Below are 23,451 nucleotides of genomic sequence, written 5' to 3' on the forward strand. Positions count from 1 at the left end.
CCATCTTTTCTACCCCGGCTCATAATTCCCGCCGCTACAAAAAATGACTCATTGTTAATCGTTTCAAAATTTTCACACATTTTGACTTACGCTTTGCCAACAAAGTATTTTTATCCCTTCAACTTCTTCACAGATTCTTCTCATGTTACCATGCATTTGGGTATCGTTTCGATATCAAGTAAACACACGACAAGCCACCGATACTGATACCGATACTGATACTTTTTATTTAAGTTTGATCTATCATCAAACTTCTGAACTTTGGGTGTTTTAGAAAGTTTTCCTTTGATACATTTTGCTCGGCTCTAGAACAGAACGCCAACTGTCTACAAAATACTTTGACAAACTGCAACAACAGAACCACAAACTATCGTGATAAAACTTTCATTCCATAACGCCCACAACTCCTTGAACACATAACATGTATATTATTCTTTCTGTCGTGTAAAATCTTTCAAAATTACCACAAAAGTTATGATTTTATGGAAAAGTATAAACGGTATTAAAATGTTTTCGAGGTACTGACAGATCAAATACTTTTCAAGAAAGCAAAACCCTACAATTTCTCTATTTATTTTTTGTCGCCTAGTCAATTTTTATCTGCCATGCATGAGAAAAGACTGGGAACAGAATCAAAAAAATGAGATCACACCGCCTGCTGTTGTTGTACAGAGATGATGAAATTTAGACGCAGCATTTTTATTCTGTCTCCGTCTCTTGGACAAGAAACATCCCAGACGTGTGGTTTCCTCCTCATCTATCGCCCAAAACTCTAGTTGCATAACTGCAACACTCCCTGCAGTCTTTATGTGTGGGTTTGGGTGTGGCGGTATCTATACTGCAGGGGAAGGAAGCGCACGTCCCCTGAGGAGGTGAGATTCAGGCGCCCTCTACTGGCGGAGGCAGGTTTAATCTGAAGCAAACTCGCTTTGAGGAAGACGAAACAGAGCTAAAGTCAAATCTGTATTGATTTGATAGCTTTTGTTCTACGTTATACTTTTTCAGAAAATTCTAACTAAGCCCTTCTACATTTTTTTTAATAAATAAATTGCATAAACAGTCAAATTATGGAGCAGGAAATGTTTTCCCTGTTAATTTATTAGATTTCTTTATATTTTATGTTCATTTAACTCAGAAATCATTGATACGTTTTGATTTAAAATCTTCAAACCGCCATGCTTTGACTATAAAAGCATGAAAATAGTTTTCTTATCATCATATTTATCTTGACAGATGTTTCATTACTTCTTCATTTAGCTTTGCTGCTCTCCCCAATACTTACACAGCATGCTTGAACGTGACTGGATCGCTGCAATGATGGAAATGTATGTATGGCAAAGTCTGGGGTGGTAATGAACTGTCAGTTATGGAGATGTTTTGTGATCCACTTAACTGATAAATGTTGAAGTCAGAGGTCAGTGACCTTTACAACCCTCATTCCAGCAAAAAGAAATTTGCCTCAAGCAAGAACACCAACATCACCCTTAGCTGTTGGTTTAGGAATAAACTCAAGATTTAAGCTTAAGTCGGAAAACATTTTGTCTCATCATATTGTTATACTTTTATACACAAGTTTAAAACAATATATGTTTTATTTCTACACTTTGGATTTCGAAAGAAATTACGTCTGACTTTAAGAAAGAGAGTGTGAATATATTTTGTTGACTGGAGGATTCCATGTTAAGGTAACGAGAAAATGAGTCATAATTTTGCCCAATGATATGCAAATACAGACGTGTCTAACTGTCAAATTAATTCAGGAGCTGTACCTTGCTTAAAGAAAAAGAAAACTCTCAAAATGATTTTCTTGTTTCAAAAACCTATGACGAGATTTACATCATTGAAATCAAAATATCTTCCCTTTTAAATAAAAAAAGGTCGTAACAGTAAAACAACAACACTTCTCTGGATTTTGATCAAAATCTAGAGGAAACAGAGTGAGAGTCATGGCGATGACCTTTGTGTCTTTTAGCAAGTCATAATCTGTCAGAGGACAGCAAGAAACGTTCTCGTTTTAACATGGCTCCTCTATTAACCGTTTATCAACGTTTTTAACGGCGTTTCACTCAGACGTTGCACAACAAGCTTAGTCGTTCCGCCAGGTGTTTGCTAATTGCTGCTGGCTAGTCTGAAGGAGCTGAGTGGGCAAGAGCTGCTCTGTGAGGCAGAAGTTTGGCAACTGCAGCTCTGAGGAGGAGCTGCGTCTCGAAGGCGGGGCTAAGTCCACCCAGGTGTTTTGAACAGCTGAATGGTTACCATGGAGATTAAAAGATTTCTCCAACATGCATGAAAGAATCAAAGCAACACTCCAGGTGTGTTCCTGATGATGGAATAACATCATAAGATGATGTAAAGCTCACAAAAGTCGATTTTTACATAAAAATATGCTAGAATTAAACTTGTTTAAATTTGTTTAGAATCTATCTAATATATTTACATTTTAAATGACTTCTACTCTAAAAATCCTGAATCAGTGCTAACCAAGTGGAACGCATGTCTCTCCTTTCTATCTGTGCGTTTTGTTGCAGCAGCTTTCTAAGTCAAAATCTCTTTCCTATTGCCTCTGATTAATCCCTCAGGTTACCATAGCACCCAATAGCATCAACTCCACTCAGATTTAGCTGTTTCTAGTCAGTACTCTCCTTACGTTGGAATTTCTTCCTGTTACACACGACTCAAGTGAAGAATTAGTTGTTGTTTTTTTTTTATCTTTGAGGTTTAAGTAACGCTTTCTTTCTCCTCTCAGTTTGTTTGTTTCTCTCATTCTCTCCCTCTCAGCCTCTTGGTTTTTCTGCGGCTGCTCACTCCCTGTCTCCTCTTGGTTTTCTTGTCTTCCGTTATCTTCCTTATTTTCCGTTTCACTATCTCCTCGCCTCCCTTCCTTTCTTCCACAGCCTCCCCTCTAACAATTTCTCTGCCTCGCTGTGTGACGGCTTGTTCCTGGGAACCATTCTCTCTCTGTCTCTCTCTCTCTTTCTCTCTGTAGGGGTGTGTGTGGATGTGTGTGGGTGTGTGTGTGTGTGTTGGTGTGTGTGTGTGTGTGCGTGCAAACTTTCACCTTGGCTCCAGCCAGCACTATCTTCAGCCCGGCAGTAAATTGTGTTGTCAAGACAGATAGCGCGGCTACAGATCCATCCAGGGGTACACTTCTCTTTCTTGCTAGTTTGATTGTCTTCGGCTAAGAGCTGTTTAGTGAGCACAATGCTCGGCCGCAGCGGGTCGCCTCGCTTTGGCCGACTCGGTCCGGGTGGAGCCAGAGTCCCAGAGACTGTGAGGTACTCTGCGGCAGCTCCTCCACCAGCAGTGGAGGTGTCAAGCAGAGCTATTGAGGCAGGAGAATAGCCAGGCTTGGCCAGAGGGAGGGCCGAGTCCAGCCTGCGCCCCAGGAGACGTGCAATCACCAAAGCGATAAGGACGGGAGCGTGAGCTGATCCTCATCTCTCTCGCTCTGAGGGAGGCGATGTGTCCCCGCCTGGAGTTCTGTGAAGTTGGTATCAGTAATATGACAACTGGTAACTCTGAAGAGTTCAACGCTTCTCCTCAAACGTTTTCTGATGACATTTTTAAGAAGCAAAAAGCCTGGAGAGGCGCAGTAATTATTATTATTATGGATAATTATATCAATAACAATAAATATCGCAATAGACACTTGATCAACATCAACAGATAATACATCTGATAGATTAGAATATTACAAGACGTCTATTCACAAATCCCGAGAAAAAAAGCTCACTGCATCAACTAACTCACTCCTTCTTTTGGTTACCTAGCAACAACCTGATGAGTGACTTGTGCTGTAGCGGTTTCAGGTTTTGCCACTGTGTCTCAAAACTGCTTTGAAATGAAAAACAACAACATGGAATGAAAACTGTGAAGAAAATTGTACAATTACGCCACCAGTTTAATAAATATCTGTAGTCCAGATATTTAAAGCAAAAACTATTCTGCAATCATCAATATTGACAATTACCCATATCGACTGATATGAAATGCTTTGACCCCAAAATTGATCTTCCATATGTTGCCAAAAGACAATTACGGCAAAAAATATCACTTTTGGCAGCTAATGACTAGGGCTATTACAGCATTTTAAGAAGATGACCAAATGGAAACTTCTCAGCCTCTTGTTGGTCGTTATTTCCAGTCCCAGTAACAATACGCACGAAATTTGTCCCAAGCTGTAGCTATAGTTTTATGAAAAAAACTAGTAAACCATAACATAGTTACTTTATAATAGAAAACGTAAAATATTTCTTTTACAGTGCGATGCATCAGCTAAGTGACCCCATGCTTCGGCTTGTTTCTCAAACGGTGGATTTCCTCTGAAACTTTTTAATATCTGCATCATCAAAGAAACTCTAAGAAAGATGATCTCTTCTGATTCCGGCGCCGTGTTGCCAAAGTTTCTCATTTGAAACGATGACGTTTAAATGAAATATTTACACTAGACACAGGCCTTCCTACACAAGCTACCGTAGACTTCAAGCGGCCACGTTTTAATTTTGGGGCTTCAAAGGGAAGGAAAAAAGAAAACTATCTCCAGGTTTTCTTTTGGGGGGGCTGCAGGACTGGGAAAACGTCTCCCTCGGCACGGATAAATATTTGGATTAATCCCGGTTTTCTCATGCAAAGTGGGGCCTTAGAGATACCTTCAGTGAAGCACCGGCTCCTGGACGAGTTAAGTAAGCCCCAACGGCTTAAAGAGATCAACCGGAATCCCCTCACACTCTTTCTCCTTCTGCTGCCCCAAAGAATGGGCAGCAGCATGAGAGGGAGGCACACTCATGTGTGAAATAGACTCTTCACCACGCCGTTCTCTGGCCGTCTCATTTTGGGACCTTCGTCTTAATCCCCTCTGGATTCTCGGAGGAGGGAAGGCGAGGACGAGGTCTTTTCTTTTTGGAGGGGGCCGGGGGCGGGGCGGGGCGGTGGGAGAGCCCGATGAGCCCCATTGACAACAGTTGCCTGTCTGTAGAGATTTGGATGAACATTTCGTAAGGAACGGTCCACTGAGCAGCGGTGAAAGGAAACCCCGCTCTGCTCTGCAGCGTCTTCCGCCGTCCCAATGCGTCGTGTTTGTGAAAGTAACTGGCGAGGATCTGCTTTGGCGCAGCCTGCGGGTTTCGGCCCAACAGATGTAGCCTACTCCAGTGAGAAGAACCTTAAAATGCAGAACCTTAAAATGTCGCCCTGAATCTCAGAAGTGAAGGTTAACGTACAGATAATGATTCCTGCGCTGTTAGGGCGTCAGAATATATGGCGTGTGGCAAAGAATCTCTCCGTATTATGGTTACAAAATGCTACACATGGGCCAGAAGTTGCAATTATCTCAGACTGAGAAATCTCCTACAGGTTTATTATTCATCTCATGCATCAACATACATGGATTGTAATTAATTGATTACATAATAATTTCTTCCTTTTGTATTTCTTTTATGTTTTAAAGTTCTCAAGAAAAAGCTGGAATCAGCAGGTCTGGGTCAGAAAAACTCTGATCGGAGCTTGAAGTATAAGTTCTGTTTGACTGTCAGTTTATTTCATATCAAATATCTTTATGTGGAAGATCATTTATGTTATGTCATAAATGTATGTTAAAGGGGCAGCATTATGTAAAATTGACTTTTTTGAGTTTTACATCATGTTATAATGTTATTCATCAAAAACAAACCCAGAGTGTTGCTTTGATTCTCTCATGCATGTTTGAGAAATCCATTAATCTCCATGGCAACCATTCAGCTGTGCAAAACGCCTGAGTGGACTTAGCTCCGCCTTCGAGGATGGAGCTCCTCCTCTGAGCTGCAGTTTTCAAGCTTCTGACACACAGAGCAGCCCTCCTCCACAACCCCCCACTCAGGTCCTTCAGACTAGCCAGCAGCGATTAGCAAACACCTGGTAGAACTGCGCATCTGCTGAGCTCATTATAGGAGCTACTACTCAATGAAACATTAGTTGAGTCATGTTGTGATGACTTCCTGATGGTGGATTGTTGGAAAGAGCATTTAAAGAGACAGAGGCCCAATTTGTGACTCGTTAAATTATGAAGTTCTTTTAAGCCATACAGTATTTGAAACATATAGCATTTTTATAACAAGGAAAAGGAAGGAAACATTGTACTACGTCCTGGAAAACACATAACACTGCCTCTTTAAAAATAAAAGGTTTTCCAGGACACGGTGGAGGGACTATGTCTCTCAGCTGGCCTGGGAATGCCTTGGGATTCCCTCGGAGGAGCTGGAACAAGTGGCTGGGGAGAGGGAAGTCTGAGCCTCCCTTCTGAAGCTGCTACCCCGCAATCCGACTCCAGATAAGCGGAAGAAAATGGATGGATGGATGGATGGATGGATGGATGTTTTGAATGACCTGGTCAAAGTACATTTCATTTTCTCACGAGTGTTTCTCTCACAAACCCTCCAATATGGATGGATCAAAACAAACGTTCAAAGAAACATTTTTCTAATATTCCTCTCAGATGACATAAGAGTCACTGGCAGTCATCACAAACGCTCCATGTGTGGCACAACCAGCTTTAGACTTTAGACTTTGCCAATGCAATGTTTATTGGGATAGGTATTTTTCTTTAATAAATGAAAGTGTCATTTTGTATCTACACCTGCTATAATTGTTTGAAGTGAACATCGGTTTAGGGTTTTTCTCCTTTTTTGGCTCTAGTGACCTTTATTTGAAAGTGATAGGAGAGAAAAGTAGGCAAAGAGAGAGAGGGAAGACATGCGGCAAAAGCCACCAGGCTGGGAATCAAACCTGCGACAGCCACGTCGAGGACTAGGGTCTCCTTATGTGGGTTATGCTTAACCCCTGCGCCATCACAGCACCCCAAGTCTCCCTGCTTTTCTTGGTATTTCCTTAGTATTTGCCTTGCCAACACTAGCCGTGCTCTGTCTCTGGTTATTGGCAGCTTGTTATGGATGACTCTGTCTCTGAATCCTCTTCTTATTCTGTGCTGTGTCTCTTACCGAGATCAACTTGTGTATTTCTGAGAATGTTTTAATAGAAACAGAAATAGTCAGCTAAAATGCTAAAACTCTTTAGGGTCTCTGTAGTCCAATCCACTGCTCTGCTACAAGTCTTTAGGGTCCACATGCTGCATAAGTGCAGGTACGTGGGAACCTGTTAAATCACGTGTGGCAACAGGATGCATGCATGAAACATGCATGATTTTCTTCTGTTTTTTTTTCACTGCAGTAGTAATTATCCAAGCTCTGCAAAGTCTTGTAGCTCGGTCTGTGCTAATGTGCGAGGCTTCATTATGACATAAAACAGATAGAAACTCAATTATTGTCCCCTGGCTGCACACATTAGTCTTGATCGTCTTTCTGCTGATTCTGTTCTCACCAGCTAATGCCTCCTCACAACATCGCGGCTGGATAGCAGTCGCAGTGTTTCCTCTTAAACAGACGATGATGACTTGAAGTAAAAATGCAAGGTTACATTTTGTTCAAGTGTTTTTTCAAGAGGAAATTATGATGGAGCATTAGAGCCATTGTAGATGGAAAGAAAAAGGAGACAGTACATTTTAGAAAAAAAAAACTAAAAAAAGAAAATTGAGACTAATCTCAGAAAAGTTTTCAACATTTTTTGATCTCCAAAAATTAAGAAAATATATACTAGGAAAAATCTCAGAGTTTTTTAGATTAATCTTACAAATTATCTGGAAAAAAAAATCACAAATTTCCGAACTCCAAAAGTAAAAAAAAAAATACTAGAAAAAACTCAGAATTTTTTAGATTAATATTAAAAGTTTTCTAGAAAAAAAAAACCGTTGAAATTTTCAACTTTTGAAACTCTGAAATTTGATTTTTGGAGACTGAAATAAAAAATCTGAAATTTTGAGATTAATTTTAAAATAAATTCTAGAAACAACAGAAAAAAAAATTCTATCTACCTAATACACCACCATAGGAAAACAGTTTTACTAATTGCTATAAATCTCTTTTTTCCTGAGTTCCCTGCTGGCCACATCAGCCATTTACATATAAACTTCTCTTTTCAGAATTATAACTGCTGCAAAACATGTTTCTACAAAGAACAGTATGTAGGTGGGTCTGAATACAAATTCACTCCTCAGTTTTGTGGTTTATCTTTGATAAAACTCATGTATCCCTTTCCTTTAATTTCCCAATTATGCCTTAGATTGTGTTTTTTTTGTCATATAGAAACCAGTAAAATATGTCACAATTTGCAGTTGTAGTATTCCCCTCTAACCTAAGGGTTTAGAATACTTCACCAGGGTAGTGTACATGGAAGACATTTTGGAGGATGTTGCATTTTTAGCCCACAATGTGTCCAGCAGAGAGTACAGCATCGTCACAGACAGAACCTGGGCGTGTGGATGCTGTTTAAACGGCCTTTTAATTGCACAGAGGGATACTTTGTGATTTCCAATCACTGGTGGCAGCAGCCGGTGTAATTCCCTTCCCCTAATCTGATCTCATTAGCAGGTCCTCGTCTGCAGCGGTGATTAATGTTGATCGTCGCGACTTGTGACTCGAAAGCTGGAAATTAATTAAGCGATAAACGAGGAAGAAAATGAGCAAGTTCTTAATGCTGCATAGAGAACTTCTGCCAAGGCTTCGGCAAAGACCCAAATACAAACAACGTCAGGGAGATGCGCAGTGCACACTATTTCAATTCATACTGCTCGTTTATTCATACCGAAATATAGATTCTACTTATTGGGTTAAGCCTGTTAACTGTGAAGCTGCGCTTCAGCTAAGATGCTATTGTTAGCTAATGTGAAAAAGTCAGCATGTAAGCTAACACAATCGATCTATCTAATGTTAACTATTTCTATCTACAATGCTAGCACGTTGTCTGCTATAGTTAGCTTAAATTAACTATAGCATGTGCTTGTTAAGCATATGTGCTTGAGCTAAAATCCTGTTAGCTAATATGCTAGTCAGCAAGTCAGCTAACTCAATCAATTTACTGTTTCTATGTTAACCTTTTCCATCTTCAATGTCACTAAGTTGTATTGTTGTAATGAACTTAAATTCCAATGTTATGTAACATGATCATGTTAGCATGTTAGCTCTTTGCTAATTGTATCCTTTCTGAAAGACATTGTTGGCAGGCATGCTTAGCTTGTTTGAAATGTAGCCTAAATGTTCTCCATGAGCATCTTCAATATTCTGACTGTACAGCTTGGTTTAATTTTAGTGGGAGGACTCCACACATATTTTTTTGTTAAGTTAACTGGATAATCTGTAGATATGTAGTTTTACTCAAACTACATATCGACATAATGAGCAATATTTTTGATACAAAACCTGTTTTTGCCGCTAAATTATTGACTAAATAGACATGAGATCAACAGCAAATACATTTATTGCTTTTAATCTGTTATTTAGGTTATAAGTGCCAATATAACTATTCATCTTTCCAGTGTTTCAGGAACTCCTGATCATTCATGGAACTTCTTTAGAAACGTGGACTGAAGAGCTCTTAACACCATTTAAATTTGAATTCAATTTGAATTAAACATTGTTTAATTCTGTACTTTATAAATGACTGAAACATGTAAACAATTGTAGATGCCATGTTTTCATGTATTTCCATTAGTATTCAAATGATCGCATATGTGAATATCTGGTTAATGACTGTATTTGGTGAAGTACTGCCATTGCTCCCTCAGTAAAATATGTCCCACTAATATCAAATTGTAACGAGTACAAATTCAAACCAATCCAGTTGAGTTCAATCCAATCACATACTCAGATTCAAGATCCATTTAAATTATAAAACTGTTCAAATTTATTGTACTATAACAGTTAAAAGCTATATTTTTATGCCAAAAGCAGATATCTGCTAGAGTCCTCTATGTGTAGCAGCCATATGAACTTCATATTATTATAATAAGTGTGGTTCATTGTGAGCTTATGTTTGGCTTTGAGGTGTAAAAATATATTTCCTTGGCGTGAAATGCAGGTCAAATACATCTTGTACTTATTGGCACCAAACACAGAAACATAGAAGAAACAACACACTTTCAGTGCGTACAGAGATCCCTAGAAGGATTTTTATTTTTCCGTAATGTTGTGTTGCTGTAAATCACCTCTTCCTACTTCAGCAGAGTTCGAATGAAACATTTACAATAAGTCCTGGAGTGGGACAGAGACATCTGTTGAACAGGAAATCACACAGTCTCAAACTCCCTCCCCCCACCTCCAGACACACACACACACATTAGGGATCACCTTGACTACAATGTTTCCTCCTGTCCTGATGAACTCACTAAGGAGGCTACCCTGACCTTGCGCTGAAACTCCTTTTCCGTCGGCAGCAGAGGAGCGCCTGTTGGGTCAGGAAGAGAAGAGGAAAACTCTCACAAAGATAAATCTGCTTACCGCCCAAAATGTTTCCACCGATTTCTCTGAGAACAGGAAGGTGGAGCTTTTGGCCGATTAAGGATCGGTTTTAGGGTGAAACTAAACATGGAGGATGTTGAGGATGCTGTAGGAACCTGGCCTGGTTTACGCCTCCATGTTGTTGGTTTTTTTTTTTACATGGATTGACAGCCAGGTTTAAAGCAGGAGAGACACGCAACGCTCTTGCAAAAAAGTTACTATGGCTTCTTGCAACACAAAAATATAGCAAATAGTAGTAGTGACAAATTGCAGTCAGTAATGAATACATGAACAGATTATATTTGCAAACCTTTTTTTTTTAATTCTATTGATATTTTTCTTTTGTGAAAGACAAACGTAAAGTAGAGCATAACCGTATAAAATGACATGGTTTACAAATCAAATATGAAAAGCATCGTGTGGATTTCCTCCAATAGCGCCATGATGTAGAGCCAACCTTTGGAGGAATTAGCTTTTTGGGTGCGTCTCCTGTAAACCTTCTCAGCTTGTTTCTGTAAAGTAGCTCAAGCTCAATGTGATTGGACGTCGTGTCGCGCACGACATCCAGTAGCCGTGTTTCCATCACAAATGTTCACAAAACGTTGTCAATTTTATACTAATGTCAAACGCCCTTCCTCCCCCCAAACGATTTCACAATGTAGTGTTTCCATTAAATAAGAAATTAAATTAAAGACACACGTGAATAATTTTATTGACCTCATTTTAATTTATAATGCTATTAATTGATTAATCTCTTGTTGTCACAGGCTTAGCTGGACTTGAAATCATAATGCAGAACTTTGACTCCCTTTGCGTTTTTCTGTCATAAACTTGCACTGAACTGAAACACGTTTTAATATTTCCTCCTGTTTGAGGTGTTTTGCTCTTCCTTGTATAAAAAAAGGCCTCGTCTGGAAGAAGTAGTGCCATTTGATGGAACAGGGAGTCTCTGGATAAGCTCACCGCTGTGGGCCTGGACTGATCCTGAAGGTTTCCAACTGAACATGCCTCAGTCAGACCAGAGAAAATATCTCATTTGATCTCCTTCAGAGGCGACTGGAATCATCCTGGACGAAAAAAAAATAATTTTTAATTAAAAAATAAGACAGATGGTTGCTGTATTTGCAGAAGCACTGAAAATGAAGATCTCTGTCTCCACGATGTTTCGAATGAAGACTCGGTCCGATTGTTTCGGGTTTTCGATATTCCGGATCCGTACAGTAGCTGAGCTCTGGAGTGAAGCTTGGACCCAGTTTTTCTTTTTCTTTTTTTTTTTTTAAATCCATGTGTTAAATTCCACTGATGAGCTCTGATATTTCACAGAGCCGTTTTTTTTTTTTTTCTGTCAGAGTACAAAAGGGCATGGAAGCAGAAACACGCAGACAGGAGGAGCCCTGCTCTGTCTCAGCTCTGTCCCTGCAGACGTCTGCGCCCAGGAGCAGCTCCGGCGCTGCCATCCGGCCTCCGTACCTGGCTTTATAAGGCCTCCGGCGGCAAAAGGAGCGGGCTATTCCTGGAGAGGGCTCTCAGCGCCTCAGCCGCTTTGTTTGGACTGGCACCGGAGGAGATGGACGAGCACCGCCACCGCGCAGACAGCCTCCTCCGCCTCCACGACACCTATTAAATCTTCCTCATGCACGCAGTCAAAGCAGCAGGTCAGCAGAGGGAACGCGTTGCGTTGCGTTACCCCTTTGTGACGGGAAATAAAAGTGGACGGATTCGTTTAGAAGAACGCTGTTGGGCCCAATTTTAGTTTCTATTTTTGTTCTTTTTCGTTTCACTTCAATTTCTGCGGTTTAGAGTCAGCTATTATTGCTTCATCAAAAACCTCCCAGTTGAGCATTATGTTTAAAAATGAACATTTCAGTGCAGCTAGCGAGGGGGAGTACACGAGGGACTAGGAAATGAATCTAATACTAAAGAATGACTAGACATAAGGAAAAGACATAATAAAACTAGAGTACTGGAATAACTAGACAACAAAAAAAACAACTAGATACTCTAAGTAGGACAGAACTAAAGCAAAACAGAATCAAGGCTGATCTAACCAAATAAACAGACTAAAGAACAAAGAATAATGAAACTAGAATCAACAAATTAAACCACTAAATGACTCAAAACAACCCAAGACCCTAAAACTTTTATTAAAAACAAGGTTTATTTTTCATGTTTGTCAAAACTACAACCATGACAGTATAATATGAGACAGATAATCTGAAAAAAGATCCATCTTCTCCTCCTCCCTGAGCTGCTCTGGCCGACTGAAGAAGTGCACAGCTCCCGGTCAAAATCAACCAATCAGAGCCAGGAGGCGGGTCTTAGCGCTGCCAAACATCCTCATGTACTTGCTGCTAAATGTGCTAATGGCAGAGAGACAATTTGGCGTTTTCCCACCATCATCACTGGCTATGCTAACTAGCTTAGCATTCACGACAGGCTCTGATGAGAAGCTGTAGCCCAGCAGAGCAAAAAGCGGGAGGTGACACCGCCACGTATACGAGAGCTGATTGACAGCGCTAAGACCCTCCTCCTGGCTCTGATTGGTTGTTTCTGACTGAGTGGTGTATTTCTGTAGTTAGCACTGGGTGAAGGCAGAGGGGCTCCGTCAGATTATCTGCCTCGTACCACACCGTCACGACACGGTGACAGTTACAGACTGCAGCTTCACGTGTGTTTGACTCTCCATTACTGCCAGAAGGACAGAATCTTCCTGAGGACACCGGCCCTTTAAGATCAGCCTGAGTTCAGCCTCTGTTCAGCTTCAGCTGTTGGATGGCAGGATGGTATGACCGCCGGCCAAATGTAATGTTTACACTAACGAGTACAACTGTTCTGTATATAGTCACGGCGAATTAACAATCCTGAGATGAGGGGCTTGCGTGCCGTGCTGTGATGTCCTAGAGACAGGTGCTCAGCACAGCAGTGGGAAACGGGTGGGGGAGGGGGGAGAGGATGAGCTTTTAACTGACCCTCGGGATTTTCAGTAGGTTGTAATGGTGTGTCATTTAAACACACATACAGCTACTGTGTTCCCTAACACACTGCATGGAGAAGGGTTTATTATTTCTCTCCTCAGCAAAGAGCCACTGCAGATGGAAAAAGGAGGAGCACATTTCTGCCAATAAAACTCAGACATTTGAGATTAATCTCAGACATTTTCAGGAAATAAAAAGAAATTTCCGTTTGAAACGTTTTCCTAGAACATTTCTAGCCAATTTTCAACTTTTCAAACACAGAAATGCCTGTGTTATGTCCAGAAAATAACTGAGGTTATTCTCAAAATTTCTAAGTTTTGTTTGACAAATTTTTTGATTTGTGGACCTCAGAAATGTCCTTGTTTTTAACCAGAAAGTTTCTGAGCTTAACCTCAAAATTTCAAAGAGTTTTTGGCTGAAATTTACTCCTCCTTTTTGTTTTCTACCTACAATGGCCCTAATACGCCGTCATAGAAACATGTAGCTGGATCTCACAGTTACAGCAGCATTAAAGGTTCACTGGTTTTCATTCAACCATAAATTGTAGAAGAGCTTATCGTTCCCTTTCTTTGCTTCTGAGGTAAGCATTTATGTAATATCTATTTCTTAAGGTAAACACCTGTGAAAGAATATTTAATAAATACATTTTTTTTTTTACCTTTTGAGGAAATCCAGGTTCATTTTATGTGTTTAACAGTTATTCAATCTCTTCATTTTCATGACATAGATGATAATTAAAGGAATAAACACTGATATGTGTCTGAATATTTAACAGACTATTTAAGCACTTGTATGTAAGTAGCATGAGTCTAAACCAGGTTGGTAAAAGACTGCACTGCTGCAAAAACACATCATCACAGGCTTGGTGTGTAAGTTTGAATCATGTTTATATATGTCTATATGTCTGATTCAGGATAAAAATGGTCCTGTTTGTAATTCCAGTAGCGTGGTTGTTGGTGCAGCAGCAGAGTGTGGGCCTGTTTCAGTGGAGAATCTGTTAGTAAGGAAGCTGCTCTGTATTACTTTGCTGGTGACCCAAAACTAACAGGCTGAGTGCGGCACAGTTTGTCCCCCCCAGACTGATGTAATAGATGCGATCTATCATCATCAACACACTGCAGACATTACCCCAGCTTAGCAGAAGACTGAGGAAATTGGAATACTTCAGTTCACTGAAGTGTGAGCATGCATAGTTTTTTTTTTTTCCCTGGCAAAAAGTTAAAGCCCCGCATCTTGTCACGATGTAATTTGTCCCATGACTTGCACAACAAAATGCTGCAGTGCATGATTGCAATGCAACCATAAGTTTTCCTGTGTCTTATTGGGATTTTATGACAGATGAACACCTGCAGTGCATCATGTTGAAACAAGGACAATTAAAAAAAGAGTGATATGTGTTTATGTTTAGAGAATAACTAAACCCCAAATGTTTTTTTTTTTTTTTTTGCAGATAAACTGTACGAATTAGTCCTTAGGGGTGTGATCTTCATGTTTCTATGCAAATTGTGACATTACACATTACATGCAGAATTCAAAAAGGTCAGAAGAAGATATTATATCTAAAATTTCAGTATGTTTTAGTTTTATAAACGCACAATGTAGTTCCAGTAAGTTCTAGTTTTTCGCCATTGATTACCGCTTTTATTCATGTCAGTCAACGAGAAGGTTCTCTCAATTTCAGCTGTCGTGAATTTGTTAGTTTTAGTTAACGACAGTAACCTTGGCAGGAAGTCCCATTGAACTTTGTGGCAGTAGTGTGACAATACATTTAAAAGTTCAAAGGTCAGGAATGCTTTTGGAAGGCACCACAGTAAGGTCGACCCTGATCCAACTGGTACATGCCCCTGTGATGTTCATACATAGTGGGTCCACTTCTTTTACAGCGGCAGGTGTTTAATTTGGGTATAAACTGGATACATTTAAGTATTCCACTCCTGGGAGAAAAACATAACACAGATTCCAGCTCCTGAAATAACCACCTGCAGCGTGGCGGCGGCGGCTGCTGCTGCTGCATCCCAGGGACTACAGCAGTGTAAATCAGCGGCGGGGTGCAGCAGCAGTTAAACGACGGGTCATCGGTTCTCAGCTCAAGAGAGAGTCCCGACAGCTTTAACGCGTTCAGCACTTAACCTGAATCCCCCCCGAATCGCCTCGTTAAACATTCAGCTGCACAAACGGAAAAATGTCCAGTGAGTGATGATCGTTGGGGGGGATTTTCTGTTGCCAGCTGGGAAAAGCTGCGAGGAAAAGGAATAACGCAGGGAGTTCAGGAAGGGTCAGGGTTGCAGAAACAATTTGGCTAAAGTCTTTCCTGACAATCCAAGGAAAACATTCACTAGAGCTTTTTGTTCTTCAAGTCACTTTCAGTTTTCCTGCTTCCTCGGGGCATCGCCGGCCCGCTCCGCGCCGCCCAACAACGTACAGAGACAATCCAGCGTTGAGTCGTTTGTTTTACTTGGTGTTTTGGATTGGGCTTATTGAGGAGTATTGCGCATTTACTTTTTGAAAGACCAGTGCTGGATTGATTGCCGTCAGAATGATAACAGAAGAGCAACTTTGAAGTGTTAGAGAAAATATTTATGCAGATAAGTCAGCGAAAGGGAAATGCACAGGAGATAGTCAGGGCTTTCCAGTGTAAACAGAGCTTTGATTGGGTTGGATTGACCTTCATGACGGGAAAAAAGCTTCCACTGTTCTCTGTGACCCGGTTTTGAAAGATTAGCCTAAGATACACTTTGAACAAAGCTTTATTCTGAAATTACCCAGTAATTTACTGGTTTAAAAGTGCAGCAGTTAAATTTAAGATTTCTGACTTACTTTAAAAATAAAACAAACACTGCCTAGGAGTTTAAATCACATTCAAATTTTCTAATTTATGTTATACCTAACCTGACAGTCATGTGGTTCCCAAACTTAGCATTAGCTTTCTGGCTGGAGGCCGCCTTTGTGTTTATTTAATTCACAGAATTTTTGGTCTGACATCTCAGGCAGAAACAAAGATCTTGAGATTTATAAAAGCAGATCCAGTTTGGTGCCCAAACACAAATTCTTCATGGTGTTAGAATAAGACTTTCCGTTTTCTCATGATGTACTTGTTTGATGAAAACTAAATAAAAAAATAAAAAAAAGTTCTGACTTTACATCTGACACATGCAGTCATGACAGATTTTGATTTTTTTGGGGAAAGATTAATGAGGAGGAGCTTATTAAATCCAGAAAACCTTCAAAAATCTGCAGAACTGTTTTACAATAACTAAAACATTTTTTAAAAATGAAAACCCTTTAACACCGCTGGTCTCAGTAAATCAACGTTGGAGCAGGACAGATGTAACACGGGATCACTCCTCACATCGTTGTTGCTTTTGTATTCATCATTTTTCATGTTTTTCATTTGTTCGAAGCGGCATGCTGTTGCTGCAGCAGTGAGTAACTGCATCTAAAGTGATGCTCTGCTCTGTTTTTACAGCAGTAAAATACGTCTGCGGTTCATGTTAGTCTCACAATAGATGAAAGAGATTCATCGTTTTCCGGAGCAAATGTGATGCTTTCGCATTGCTTAGCCTCAACCTATTAAAATGCTTCACACATTTTTATTTAAATATGTTGTAATTACGACTAATTATAATTATTCACTTGATCCAGATTATATGGCACCTTATTTGGCCACTTGGTGCTGCTGAAAAGTTAACCCTCTTTTGATCAAAATTATATAGGCAATCTGGATTTATTCGCTGTAGAATATTTTTTAAAATATACAATTATGGTGCGTTCACGCCAAACGCGTTTTGATTGTCAGGTCCGTCTGGAGCTTTCAAATCGGGCCACACTACACGCTCTTAACGCACCGCAACGGGCCCTTGACCCGTCCACATAGACTTTGAATGTAAACCACGTGTTTGGTGTAAATGCATCATTTGGTCTACAACTCACAGATTTCATACCCTCTCTGAGTAGCTCCGTCTCAGAATATCAAAAACCATTCCTAGGCGCTCCCAAGTTTCCAGTTATTCCAACTACAAGCCGAGGTCAGTTTGTTTGAGTAAAGCCCCGCTCTCCGAGCAGCTGTCTGCGCTGAATGCCAATGCCACTGGGTTGCGGCAGTCACCAGCGCTGTCAGGTCAAGTCACTAATGATCTCCTGGAAGCTGCTCAACTACCCAAAGCCAATCAATCAAGAAAACAAAGGCCTGCCCTCAGCACGCCGTCAAACAGAATGCAGCCATTCATGGAAAGGGAGAGCCCAGAGGGCCGGTGGACACTTCCACTGACTTAAGAAAGGGATCTGTAACCGAAATGAAGGCCATGATTCACTAGGGGAGATAAGAAGCAATCAGTCATCCAGTGCTGGTCCTACTGCAGATGAACTCAGGCTGCAGCTCTCAGCCAGTCAGCTCTCGACTCACACAAAAAGGAACAGTTGTGTCAAACCCTTTGATTTAAAGGGAATCTGTAGGGAAACAGCTCACATGGACGTAGAATGCTTTGTTGGTTAATGCATCAAGCCGTTTGAGCATCAGTCGAGTCATAAATGCTTTACAGCTGACTTCCATGTTGTTTTTATGACATTTGAACAGAAGCAGTGGGTTGGTATTCACTGGTACCAGCACAGCTGTCTCAAGGAACCAGATATTCACTCTGGACACCAATGACATTTGCCAAAATGCTGAAGGTTGTAGGGTGATGGAAGCACAAATGACAAAGAAAGGAAAGAAAAAAATATGCATATATCAAAACTGTTGTGGTCATAACAGTATTTACCAATATTATCCTCATTGCAATAGTTTTAGTTTTTAATATCATGCAGTTCTAGTAAATATGATAATACACGTTTATCATTTCTTTCTGAAAAGCATGCAATTCGAGCTTTCTTTTAAAAAGAAAATATCAAACTTCATATTGATTTTTGATAGATGAAACAGATGAAGATATATATATATATATAAGTAGCTTCACAGGTTGCTACAATCTTTTCTTTTTAAAAACTCTGAAACCTTTTTTCACAGATGATGTTGCTGTTTTTGAAGACAGACAGAGCTTCCATCCCAGCAGAAAGGCGTTTGTTTTGAATGAGTCACCGGCATTTGGTGGCGTCTCGGCTCTCACCAGATGGTTAAAACATCTACCGTTCCTGTCTGTCATATGGAGCAGCTCTCCAAGGAGACCACCGAGGCTGAGCAGAGGCATCTCTCTGTGACTCATCATCCACCTTCTGTCTGCTCATTCTGACACTTTCACTCAGTACAGATAAGTTTCTTCTTCTTGTTCTGTCTGGCACCTTAGACACATTCGTTTTTAGATAGCATAAGAACCCACACTGTAGGCGTGGGTGCGTGTGTGTGTGAGTGTGTGTGCATATACTGGTTTTTATGTGCATGTGGGGATAAACGTTAGCATGAAACTGGCGCTGTGAGGACATTTGGCAGTGTGAGGACATTTTTCTGGTCCACACACAGTTTGTGGGTTCGGTTTGGGACTAAGATGTGAATTAAGTTTAGGTCAGCGATAGGGTTAGCTATAGCCTAGAGGTGGTTAGGGTTAGAGAGAAGGCCAGGGTCAGACTACAGAAATTAATGAAAGTCAGTGCCAGTTCACACAAGTATAGTGAGACACGATTGTGTGTATTCGTGTTAGGGTTTATTCCCTGCTGAATAAATGTACTTAATAAAAAAAAATTATACGTTGAATTTTTCAAAATTTTAGTCTGATGTTTGGTCATGTCGTTGCCAGATTACTCTCCCTGAGTAATCTGAAAGAACATGCAGCCTTATTGGTGAAGCAAAGCACAGACACCAACATTAATGATTTCTTTTTTATGTCTTAGCCACGTTTATTATTTAAGAATGGCCAGATTTCATTAACCTTTGAACCAAATCTCTCATTAACACGGCTGACGGTCTGATCACACAAAGAGTAAGGAAACAAAATGCTGAGTCCGGCCTGCAGAGGGAGGTCAGAGCGGCTGTCAGGGTCAGTAAGTCCCTGGAGATGTTGGCTGCGGCGCGTTCTGTGCTCTGCTGGCTTATTGGCTGAGAGCAGGAAGTTTTCAAGGAGGAACAAGAGCTCCTTTTAAAAAGATCAATCAGCATCTCATGCTGCTGAGCTGCTCTGGGTTTTTTCTGGCTCGACATGCAAAACACTCATTGACTTGTCATCTTCAGAAATGACAGCTCCACAGTGGCTGTCATCTTTTCTCTTTTGTTTTTTCTATTCTTCTTGCCACTGTGAACAGAAACATTTTTTTGGCAGCAAACAGATTTCAGAGGAATGAAGGAAGTCGACTTCTAGTTGTTGGTGACCCATTTAGCATCATGAGGGGAACTTGCTCGACTGTATTTGTCTCTTCCAAAAGGATGCTTAAAAATTATCTTAGTCATCCCAAGTTGAAAATTCACAAGCTGATTTATTTCTTTTTTTTTCCTCAACATCTTTTGCCATCTGCTCCGTTTCTACACTGGATTCAAACAGCAGATTGCTCAGAGTGCATGCTGGCAGAAAACACATCGTCAAGCCCAACAGATGGGAATAATTTGCAATCTTTTGCATTATTCTACAGCTATCCCTACTTTCTACCATAAATCAGCATAGACAGACAGACAAACACTTCCTTAGGATGTGCTGCAGCACCTGAAGTGACTGAGGAACTCCTTAATCCGTGTTTTGACTTACGGTTAAATACCATCTGGGCTGGTAGGATAAAAGTGGAACTTTTTGCAAGGTGTATCGTAAAGCCAGCAAAGAAATTTTGAAAAATAGCAAAAAATCAAACATGGAGGTGGCAGGATGCTGGTTTAGCTCTTATTTGGTGTTTCAGGATTTGAAAGGCATGAATTCTACTCTAGCAGAAAGTTTTCTGCCTTCGAGACAAAGCTCCTCCTCTGATCAAAGTTTCCAAGCTTCCACCTCACAGAGCAGCCCTGTCCCACTCAGCTCCTTCAGACTAGCCAGCAGCAATTAGCAAAAATCTGGTGGACCTGCGCATCTGCTGAGCTCATTATAGGAGCTACTTCTCTGTATAATGCTGGTAAAAACGTTGTTGAAAGGTTAATAGAGGAGCCATGTTGTGATCGCTTCCTGAAGGCGGAGTTTCAGAAAGTACAGGAGTTTTTAAAGAGACAGAGGCCCAATTTCAAGGGGTTAAGTTGCAAAGTCAACTTTCTATTAAGTCTCATTTGATATATGTAGAATTTTTTTCTAACAACTGAAGGTAACACAGTTACTTGATTGTGCTGTGAAATGGCACTACGTGCTTGGAAAATACATGTACTGCCCCTTTATTGTCCTATTTTTAAAAATAAACTTGAACTTCTGCTCCTCATGTTTGAAGACCTTAACTGTGATGTAAAAGACTTGCTGACAGACATTCAAATGCTTGATGGTAGACATCAAAAGTGGCTCAACCAGTTATTAGGTATAGGGGGCAGTTGCCTTTTCACAGAGTTGATTTGCTTCACTTTCTTCCCCTTATCAGCATTTATTCTCAGGGCTAGCTAACAGCATCACCTGCTGGATACACACACAAACAGTGAGTGTGGGTGTACACACACATGGACATGCTCAAGGTTCTTGGTTTGCACTGCAAATGATCACAAAACTTTGCTTTTTTAAAATTTATTATGAGGATTTTGGCCCCAGAAATAAAACAATCACAACAAACTGAAGGTCTGTTTTTTATGTTTTGTGATAACACTAATCATACAGGACCCTTTATGTTTTGGACCATTATTTTCTTTTACAGATCCATTTTCAACAAAAATGTGTTTATTTGGTACAATTCAATAAAACCTTGCATGTTTAGTTAATTATTGAACAGATAAAAATTGAAAAAAAAAGAAAAATGCATTTATTTGTACATTTTTATTTCACAAAAATACATTTTCATGGCCCTCCAAGTGCTTTCAACTCGATGATTTTGTCCCTGCTGGCAAAAAGCTTGGACACCTCAGATGTGATCCATTCAATCCAAGATGCTTCCTAGAACTGAAAGAAAAACATGACATATTTTTAAAGAAAAAGCATATATTTTTTATCTTCAACATCTTTATAACATTGTCAATATGCAACTTGCATGAAATCGTATCGATTTCTATGCCTATGTAGTTACAGGTCTCAGTATACTCTACCAATATATCTGTCATTGTTTCTATGGGAGGGAGAGTTTGTGGAACTTTCTTGTTAGCAAAAAGCAGAACTTTAGATTTTATGGTGTCTAATGCAGACAGTAGATGCCACAGTAACAGTTTTTACATGGGAGTGAACTACAATGTCATCAGCGTAAAAAACTTTGCTTTTTCCCCGGAACCATTTACATGAACTGAAAAAAAGAGTTGGACCTAAAAATGAACCTTGCGGAACACCTTTTGTGATGCTTAAATAATGTGATAACTTCGATGGTTGGGGCCACGGTAGACAGAAAAAGGAAGTGAATTTCCTCACAAAAAAGCTCAGGAATTTTTAAATTAATCTCCAAAATTTTCTAGAAAAAACTAATTCTGAGATTGAAAAGTTTGAAAGAAAAAACCAAGCCAATGTTTTTTTTCTAGCAAACTTTGAGATTAATCTCAGACATTTTCTGGGAGAAACAATGAAATGTCTGAGCTTGAAAAGTTGCAAATTTGCTTGAAAAAATTTGAAGTCAAAACTTTTGAAGCAGAAAATTTTAGATGAGTCTCAAAATTATTTTTTTCTGGTGAAATTATGTAATTTGTGACATTTCATGAATCATTCACTTCCCTTTTTTAGACATTAAAATCAAATGACCTTTATGACTGTTCACCTGGCTGCCAGCACTGCAGGTAGCTGGGTGAACATCACTTACACAGCATTAGAGATATTCTTATGTCAAAATTCAAAAGCTCATATCGTCCCAACCAAGTTGCTGCGCCTCCACATTTCCAACAAACTGTGGAGTTTGTTGAAATTTTACATGATATGACATCACAAAAATCATGCCGTTGCCTTACAATAACACAGAGATGCTAGGAAAATATTGCCAAGTGTGAATGCTGACATTCGCAACGATGGGATGAAGAGCAGGAAGACAAAAGCCGGCGAGACGCGGAGCTCCACAGCTGCTGCTGCAGAAAGGCAGCCATGACAGACGTAAAGGGAGATGAAAGTCTGGATTCACGACTCTTCTCTGGCTTCTGTCTGCTGTCAGCGAGGTGAAGAGAGCTGCCACAGAGTACAAGAGTGAACAAGAAATCCTGAAGAAGAAGAAGAAGAAGAAAAAAGATAGAGGAAGAAAAATTATTGTTGGCAGAGGTGCAGGATATACTGTGGTACAGCTGTATTTAATAAAAAGCACAGCCGTGTTGATGTGAGCGCAGGGAATTTCTCCAAACATCCTGCAGAGCTGAAACGGCCAGCGAGCTCCCTGTGATGCTCCGACTGAGGATTTCCTCTTTTAAGCACTTAATGGGGACCTGGGGAGAAATCAAACTAACAGGTATGTCAACTTGGAAACGTTCCTGAGTGTGAGGACAAAAAACACACAGTTTGTTTCATATTTACAGGCATGTTTTCAGCTGATATTTTCTGCTGAATGTTTAAAACATTTCTCCTCCTTCCCCAACCGGGAGAAGATAAACTTCAAAGCAAACACACAAGTTCTTATTGGCACATAATTCCCTACAATTAGCAGAAAGCACTTTTATATAGTCCAAAGTAGTATTAACATTAGTGCAAAAGTAAAACATAATAAACATCTTGAAGTAAAAATAAAAAAATAAAAAAATAAAAAAGAACGGCTGCACTTCAGCTAAGAGTGGCATTGTTTCTGTTTTTACATTCAGTTCCAAATAAAGAATCACATATTCTTTATCTTAATAAAAACAATAGAACAATCCAAACACTACCTCTGTTTACCACATCCATTTGTGGACAGTATCGGAGTACATTAATCTATGTAGTGTCATGTTTATGAGAAGAAGCTAAAAACAGGCAGTTAAAAAAGGGCACGAGTAGATGAGATGTTTTTAATTTACAGGTATTGTACTAATATTGCATTCATAGACATGTTGACATGTCGAGATTTGATAAGTAGGAAAGATGAAACTTATCAATGTGACATTTTTTCAGGTGGCCCACATTTATTCTCAAGAGATTCTCATTTCTCTA

General features: G+C 39.9%; 1 long non-coding RNA gene across 1 annotated transcript; it reads right to left on the reverse strand.

Moving 5' to 3' along the window:
- Window positions 1–20,931: 20,931 nt before the first annotated feature.
- On the reverse strand, window positions 20,932–22,450 carry LOC116709480 (uncharacterized). The gene is made up of 2 exons (XR_004336879.1): window positions 22,343–22,450; window positions 20,932–21,312 (listed from the first exon to the last, which is right to left on the reverse strand). It is a non-coding gene; the product is annotated as an uncharacterized LOC116709480 (long non-coding RNA).
- Between the last annotated feature and the right edge of the window lie 1,001 nt (window positions 22,451–23,451).

This window comes from Xiphophorus hellerii, chromosome 19, assembly GCF_003331165.1.
Source record: "Xiphophorus hellerii strain 12219 chromosome 19, Xiphophorus_hellerii-4.1, whole genome shotgun sequence".
NCBI lineage: Eukaryota > Metazoa > Chordata > Actinopteri > Cyprinodontiformes > Poeciliidae > Xiphophorus > Xiphophorus hellerii.